This window comes from Lissotriton helveticus, chromosome 9 (assembly GCF_964261635.1).
Source record: "Lissotriton helveticus chromosome 9, aLisHel1.1, whole genome shotgun sequence".
NCBI lineage: Eukaryota > Metazoa > Chordata > Amphibia > Caudata > Salamandridae > Lissotriton > Lissotriton helveticus.
The window spans coordinates 259,887,951-259,897,077 of record NC_136070.1 but is presented as its reverse complement, the minus strand read 5'-3'; positions in this window follow the sequence as shown (position 1 = coordinate 259,897,077).

The following is a 9,127-nucleotide window of genomic DNA, read 5'->3' as shown; positions in this document are numbered from 1 at the left end:
ACCAACTGCTTTGGCTCCAGTCTTACCGACCAGTCCCGACTTCAACTTGCTTACAGCGAGAACCCCGGCGAGTCCAGCAGCCAGTAACCCCTAGAGCCCAGAGGACCTGTCCTGCACTCATCTAACAGATTCTGTCTCCCAAGAGAATCGGATTTGCTCAAGCCAAGACTCACCCACAGAATCAGGATCTAGACGGCTCTGCGATTCTGCACCACTCTGCACCCATTGCCCACGGCCCGAGTTAGAGTGGCCCAACTTCACGAGGAGGTCTCCCCAGCGATCGTGATCTGAGATCTGGTGATCCACGATCTCCTTCAGGCTTCACAATGACACCTGAAGTGTCCCCGCGACCGGAACTGGTAAGAAGAACCCGAAGCCAAAAGACACCCCTGCACCCTGCACCCGACGCCCCACGGCCTTGGGTGGCCCAACCGACTTTATCCAGGCATTCCCCAAGATCCCAACTTACCTCCAGGAAGCCCCCAGCCCGAGACTGCAGCATCTTTACCGAACCAAAGATCTCCACTGACTAACATTGGCCCCCTGCAATCAGCACCCGGAGCCCCAGTGCCGCTGGTGGTGCTATTTGAGTGCCTACCTAGACCTTGGGGAACCTTGGTCCTAACCCCCAAAACTTCCACTAGTATATCAATTACTTACCAGTGAAACCCATAACCAATTTTCTCCCATGATGTTTTGTATGGAGAAAAAGTAACTACTGCAAATCTTGAAAAGCCTTACTTACCGTGTAATGTGAGTTCCCCGGCATGGTATCTAGGCATACCATCCGAGTGGTCGATGTAATCTAAAAGTAATCCAAAAATATTCCAAAAATAAATATTGTGTAATTTAAACTGCTTTTTGAACCAATACCAACCTGTAAGGATTGCAAATTCAACCACAACTGCATTTCCTTGTAAAGTCTTGCATTTAAGAGTATATTTTACTTACCTGTGCCAAGTCCTGCTTGGTTCTGAAAATAAAACATAAGAATACCTTTTTTATACTTACCAAATCGGTCTGGATCTTTATGTCGCCCATTTCGTCCAGTGTAAATTTGCAGTCCCCTGTCTCTCCTCAAATAACTTGGAAGTTAAGCCATTAACCTTTTTATCATCATCTTTAAATTATTTCTCTATCATTTGAAAATGCAGTCTCTATAAGTGGGCACCATGTTCTCAGATGTACTGCTCCAGATTTGCCACGCAAAACTTCTCACATCGCTACAGAAGTAGAATTTAGCACTGCAGACAACACTCAAAATGTACCTTCCGAACTGCACACAATACAGAGCGGGACGTAAGGGTCAAATATAGTTAGTTGTGAAATGTCCCACTGTAATGTGCCTCCATTTCAAACACTCCTGGCTTTTTCTTTTTAGCTCACACCATTTCTCATTATGCGATTTAAAAAGGTGACTTTTCCTATTAAATGCATAGCCTTTAAAGTTGTAACCTGATGTTGTCTAAATAGCCACTATCAGTGATGGTATACCATACAACATGGCCACGTGGTAGCTGTGGCAAGATGCAGCACAGCTATCACTATCCTTCTGCTGCAAGCAAAGTAGTAGGAGTTTCCTATCCCGACAAGAGTATGTTTAGGTAGCTCTGCTCACACTTGTGTAAGGGAGACCCAGACATTCATGCCTTCCTTTCCTACCAGAGTTAAGTTGTTGCGCTTATTCACTGTTGTAGGGGATGTTAGCTGACGCACAGTTCACTTAAGCCTTTTTTTGACTATTTTTATTTCCAGAAAATGCAAAAAAAAACATCAGTAATAGCATCAACTTCAGTCAGGATGTGAACTTTTTCAATATATAGCATTGTGTTTAAATTATGCCCCCCCCCCCCATGGATATATTCTCAAACATGCAGTTGTCCATTTTTTTGGTCTCATCCACCACAAAGCACAAGCTGTCTACAACAAATTACCTATTGTAGACTTAGCAAAACTTATTGTGGGTTTAAGGCTCGCCCATTGCTTACCACTGATTGGCCTTATCATGCTCATTTGCTTGCTACTTATTCGATGGCTTGCCTTGTCCATCGTGTGTTTATCCACCCACTGGAGCATAGCCTCTTTCCATCCTTTTTCTTAGCAGACTTCAAGTCTTCCACAACACGCTTTCACATAACTACTTTTTAGGTCTCGCCTCTCAATGCACATGCGCATTGAGCAGAGCGAGACTATAGCGACTTAAACAGACTTTACCCAACTAGTATCACAACTGGCGATTTGGTGCTGTGCCCGTGCGCTTTTAGGTCAATGCGCAAGCGCATTGACCTAAAATGCGCGTGCACATCATCAAATCCCCATCTGTTCCCCAGAAGCACTCCTCCCACACCTTTGAAGTGAAGCTTAGCTTCACTTTAAAGGCCCCTGCTGCTTCACACCCTCATCGCCGCTTTCCCCGCTCCGCCCCCTCCCCTGCCCGCCGTGTCACATTTCTCCTCCCCCCTCCCCTTCTCTGCCTTCCCGCCGTCTTGTTATTTATTATAATTTGGCACGCTGTATCTTATTGTGAGTCCCTCAGCTCTCCCACTGTGAGTGCACTGTTTATTCAATTTGGCACGTTTTTTCTTTATGTCGTTGGTAACACATTCAGTTTTTAAGTGAGAGAAAATAGGCAGTGTTGGTACCCTGTTATACGGGCGCTATTACTCGCTTCCAGGCACTCGGTATCGGACTTTTTTCCAAATGCAGGCAAAACAGACGCATACAACAAGCGGTTTGTTCCTCTCTTACCCGGTGCCTCACAGTCGTTTCTTTCTTCCTGTTCAACAGGCGCTCCTCCCCCCTCCCCTTCTCTGCCTTCCCTCCGTCTTGTTATTTATTTCTTTATGTTGTTGGTAACACATTCAGTTTTTAAGTGAGAGAAAATAGGCAGTGTTGGTACGCTGTTATACGGGGCGCTATTACTCGCTTCCAGGCACTCAGTATCGGACTTTTTTCCAAATGCAGGCAAAACAGACGCATACAACAAGCGGTTCGTTCCTCTCTTACCAGGTGCCTCGCAGTCATTTCTGTCTTCCTGTTCTCCAGGCGCTCCTCCCCCCTCCCCTTCTCTGCCTTCCCTCCGTCTTGTTATTTATTATAATTTGGCACGCTGTATCTTATTGTGAGTCCCTCAGCTCTCCCACTGCGAGTGCACTTTTCTTTGAAGCGAGGGATGCATTACGTCGACTTTTGGGAATTCCAAAGCAAACAAATTGATCCATTTTGATAAACTTTATTGGCATTCGAAACCACAGCCTTATTTTTTTATCGCATGCCTTGCATCAAAGGGCACCGCCTGCCTCCAGTTCTACACGCATGACTCAGTGCAGGTATGTTTAGGGTGCCCGGATAGCAACACGCCAAGGGGCCAACGTTGTCGCAGCCCTGGCCTTTCCTTTTTAGGTGGCATCATTACAAGGTTCGTTAAATCGTATGGTTTCCTTTCAACCAAGGAAAGACTACATCTCCTAGAATGCGCTGATATGTTAGATGGCATTTGCATACAGGAAGCATGCTGTCAAGGTGACATAGAGGCACCCTATCGATTGTTCTTGATAAGTCTTTTTTCTCCTTTTCCGTGCCCCCATTTATTTTTTGGCTCGGTGTTTCCCATACCTTCCACATCGTGTTCCGTTTTTATTTTACTTTCTCTTTCACTAGTGTCCGCACTGTCTTCACTCTCTTGTGTACCTCTCTTTACTTCTCTCCTTTGCACCTGTCCTTACATCCTTATTCTCACTCTCCAGTTCTCTTTTTGCCTATCTCTCACTATTCCTCTTTCTCTCTCTTCCCTTTCTCCCAGTCTCCTTTCTTTTGTTGTTCTCACTTTTTTGCATTGCTTTCTTCCCCACTGTTATAGGTGTCACATTTGCGAAAGTTAAAACTATTGGTATTGTAAATGACAAAGCTATTAATTTAGATATTTAAAAAAAGAACACATAAATAAAAAAAAAAAAGTCATTTATAAGACCAATAACTCAAACTTTCCTAATGCGAGACCTATTGCATTTCCAATGCTTGTTCTTTCAGCACTCCTTGAGAGTGCATGTGTTTTCTAGTTCTCATTTTTCTGCGCTGCTTCCCTTCCCCAAACATGCAGCGCTCAGCATTCTATCTCTTGTAGGCTGCACTCGCCTTCTCCCACTGCCCTCTGTGATCTATGTTGCTCTCCTGATCATGTGCTGCATTTCCCCGCCTCTCCCCACTTGGCTTTACTTTTATTTTCTCCTGCCACCATTTCCCATTTTTTCTCCCTACCCGCTCCTCTGTTGCATTTGTTGTTTCATTTTTGGAGGGCCTAGCAGTTGCCATTTGCTACTGGGAGCTCTGCTATATTTTTTTTAATGTACTAATCTAAGAGGCATCCACCATCGTAGTAAGTCAATTAAAAAAAAGCACTGTGATTCTGTAGATGCGCACATGCCATTTGCCCAAGCTGGTTTAATTATTCAAGGTCTCCCAGAATCTCTCTCGCTGCACTGTGTCACAATTTGTTAGCTTCTGGATCCCATTTCCTGCTATGCCTTCCACTTTCTTCTGAGAATTGAAAAATGCTTTCAATTGTTTTGGTAGGTAAGTCAGTTAGTCCCATACTATTACACTTTAAAGTATTTAGATTTAAAAAGTGGACTGATAAGACATCCATTGGTAGAAGACTGTAAGGCATTCTGTGGTCCGTGAATTAAGGTGGGAGGGAATAAGAGGAACATTTGGGAATTGCTCATAAAGAGATGAGCGAAATCAGCCTTCCCGACCCTCAATGATACCACATCAGACATGAATGAGAGAAAATCTACAGTACAGCAGCACAACAGAATACAGGAGTCTTGGGAACACTAACCAGCAGGTTTGTCTGGCATGTCTATGATCTTTGGGCCTGATTCACAAAGGTAAACGTAGACGTCTGGTCTAAACGTAGACATTTGGTCTAAACGTAGACCAAACGTCTAAGTTTACGACTTTGGGGCTTCACAAAGGGCATTTACGAGTACTATCTTTATGGCCGCACTAGAGGCGGAGTACGGACATAAAGATAGCACTCATAAATAACGTTTGTGAATTCCCCAAATCGTAAACTTAGACGTTTAGTCTCAGTTTAGACAAAACGTCTAAGTTTACCTTTGTGAATCGGGGACCGTTGCCTTATATGCACCAGTCAATGCATCAACATTTACTTATGTTTAATATGTATTAATGCCTTGGGCCTAATCAAATAATAGCTGTGGGGTTCACATGTCTGTAGATGTAAAGTTTCCATTGCCTCTCCTTAAGCTTTTCTTTCACATTACAGACCTGCATTCAGGAGATCCCAGCAAGTAAAACATGTATGCCACACCAGCAACACTCATTAGACAACACAAGATGATTTCTATTTTTAACAAATATTTTCCTCTTCTAACCAGCTAGTGACGACTCTAAAAGACAATATTGCACTCTGTCTGACTGCCACGCCTATCTTGTTTCTCTCCTACTGGCAGTGGCGGCTGCCACAGAGTAGCACGGGTGAGCCGGGGACGGAGAGGGGGGGATACAAAAATAAATGACAAAAATGACTTACCATGCTGCCGGACCGCCGCTTAGCCTGCTGTCGTCCTCTTCTGTTCCTGCTTGAAGCAAGAAGCACAAACAGTCTCCCCTAGCCAATCACAACGCTGCAATGCAGCGTTGTGATTGGTCTAAGCGCCGTATTTCGGCACTCAGACAGGCATTGGGAGCCTGTGCATGCCCTCCACCAGCCTGTGTATTACAGCCTGGTTGGGAACATGCAAAGTGCGCATGACTGTTCGGCCAGCCCAAGACGACCGACCAGTCATGCGCACTTAAGTGCCAACCACTTCTCCCCTTGCTGGCTGTGACACAGCAAGCCACGCCCCGCCCCATAATCTGAAAAAATAAAATTATAATAACATAGTGTTATTATCATTTTAGTTTTCCTTTATCTACCGCTCAAAATGCCGTGGAGCGATGCTCCTCCGCCTTAGGGGCCTGTGCTGCCTACTGGACTAACCACTCGAACTACAGGAAGCATTATTTAATACCACATAGGTGTGGACTTCGTCTCTCGTTTAGAGAATAGCTAGTTTTCAGGATGCACATATCACCCAAACTGAAGATACACAAAACATACTCCCAATCAGTACATTACAGACAGTCCTTACCACTACCACCAAACACACTTCCAATGTCACATTTTGGTTTTTAGTGAATATCCAATAGGACCCGCCACACCCCACCTTTGTTTGGCATTGATCCAACTGAATCTACAAATTATAAACCTCAAAGGCATGCCCGTCTGCACTTGGACCGTGCACCGTGCCCGGACCCCTTGCCCTCCACCCATATGCAACAGCGCCAGACTTCTAGCCCTCAACTCCGGACAACGCAGCAACTGAAACCACGCCTCTCCATGATGAGCAGCAGGACCTTTCTCCTGACGTCACTGCCCCTTCCACTGCAACACCCAATGTTCTGGAGACCCTGCCCACCAACACCACAACAGATCAACTCCAATGCTGGTGATCAACACTTGATCACTCCACAAGCATGCTATTGAGATCTGGGACAACATCCACAAAGAGTCCCTCAATTGCACAGCTACTGTCAACAGCACCACCCTCATCATGGAACACATTAACTTTCATATCAAAACCGACGGCAAGACAACGAACAGAGGCACCCTCGCCTACAGACCCACAGGATCCCGCCTTCAGCGAGGCAATCTCCAACTTCATCGCCCTGCTAGCCACCAACTCAAAAGACTTCTTATCGGGGACCTCAACTTTCACCTGAAGGACCCCAACGACACCAACACAACCATCCTACTCGAGAGCATGGATATTCTCTGCCTCTCTCAACTAAAAACGGACCCCACACACATCGCCGGACTTACTCTGGACCCCATATTCTCTGCCAGAGAAAGAATAAAATACAGACATGCCACCGTAATCACTTGGTCCGACGATTCCATCATCCACTTCCACATAAGAATACAACACACATGTAAAAAGGAAAAAACAAGGAGAAATTAAAACATTTCTCCTCATTATGCCTCCACTGGGACGGCATACATTTTTGGCGCTGTCCCAGGTTTAGGTGATTTTCTAAATCTGGGGCAGCATCAAAATCCATGGGTGTTGCGTGAGAACCCCCATGCAACGCCCATGGAACACCTCCTTGACACAGAGTAAGGTAATGCAGTGACTTGCGCTGCTTTGTCTTACTCCATATCTACGAGGCAATGCAAAGCCATGCAGGGTGACCTTGCACCACCTCATAGGCATGGTTGAGATGCTTGTGCTGCCAGAGCGTCAAAAAAAGTGATGCTCCAGCGACACAAGCCTCTCATTATTAAGCCCCAAAATATTCTATACGTCTTTTAGGTCTTTCACCATCACTTACCTACATATAAAATAATGGGCAGAGTACATGAAAAATACATTTTAAAAGTTGTTACTCAGTGGGAAATGCACTGTAGTACATTATGAAACCTCTATTAGTTATTGCACTGCAGAGGTCTGTGTGTAACCCGAGAGTCACAGAATTAAATCTTGGTTGGTGCAGTGGAGAATAGTGATTTGTGTATTTTCAGTGATACGAGGTCACAGCCTGTGACAGAAAACACTGTGAATATGTACGGCATTATTTTACACTTGTATTACACACAGTTTAAGATATACTGATACAAAATATGCATTCAGTTTCACGATATAATGGTGCTTCCAAAATGCAGATTTTGGTAATACCAAAGCGTATGTAATGCAATTTGTTTTCACATTACTGTCCCTTCAACACCTCCTTTGGGGTACTAAGGGCTGTGTAAATACATTTACAATTAAAAGCACGCACTTCACAGTCCAGTTGTTAACTCTTTGCACTACCACTCCAAAAAAACAAATCTTTGTCCTCACAAAGCTTGCAGTGATTCGTACAATTAAAGCACCCTTTACACTTGCAGATTAACTAATAGTGCACATTTGCATTTCAGTCAGGCAAGCAGGCACCCTGGCACAAAAGCTTTTCACAGCACAGGAGACTCAATTAATGAAACTTCAGCTGAAGCATTTTACCAATCGAAATTAGCCATCCCAGGATGGCTGTCTTTTTCCAAAATGAAAGCAAACGTTTTGGATTCCAGACACAAATGAGGCTGGGGAATGCGCACCCCCCTTCACAGGACTACACGGCCCCCCTGTGGGTCGCGCCCCACAGATTGAAGACCTCTGCACTACACCCTCCTGCATGGACTCCATAAATTAGGGATCCAAGGGAAGGCACTCAAATGGATCCGCCTCCCACTTTACACCTCGGACCCAGAAAACATTATCTGCAGTGTCCCACAAGGATCCTCACTAAGTCCAACCCGATTCAACACATACATAGCCCCCCTGGCCAGATCCTAGGGCAGGAACATCATCTAGGCGGATGACAGTCAGCTCATCCTCTCCCTATTCACAGACCCCACAAACACCAAATCTAACTTCCATAGTTGCATGACTAGCGTCGCCAGATGCATGCAGAACAAATGCCTCAAACGAAACAACGAGAGAACAGAAATCTTCATCTTCTGGAGCAGCAACCCCCCATGGGACGACTCCTGGCGACCAGCAGAACTTGGCCCCTCGCCCACAGAGCACGCAAGAAAATTCACATACTCAACAGCTAGCTTATGATGAGGAAGTAGATAAATGCTGATTCATACACCTTGTGCATTCTCAGGAAAATCTTTAAGTGGCTCCCCACCAGCATCAGATGCTCATCACCAGATGCTTGGACACGGCAACTCCCTTTATGTGGGAATGACCTCACTAATACTAAACAGACTCCAGACCATCCAGATCGCTGCAGCCATGCTGGTCCTTTATCTCCCGAGGAAGGCCCAATTACTCAAATCTTTGCACCGGCCCCCGTCAGCAAACGTTACCAATTCAAACTGCTCACCCATGCCTACAAAGCCCTACACAGCACAGTGTAACTCAACCACAGGGTGAACTTCCACCAACTCACCCAAAAACTACACTCTGCATCCCTCTGCTTGGCTCACACGCCCCACATTCACAGGAGCAGGAACCTGGAAGCCAAGTCCTGGAAAGGCCTCACCCTACACCTGCAAACAGCCCCCAACCTACAG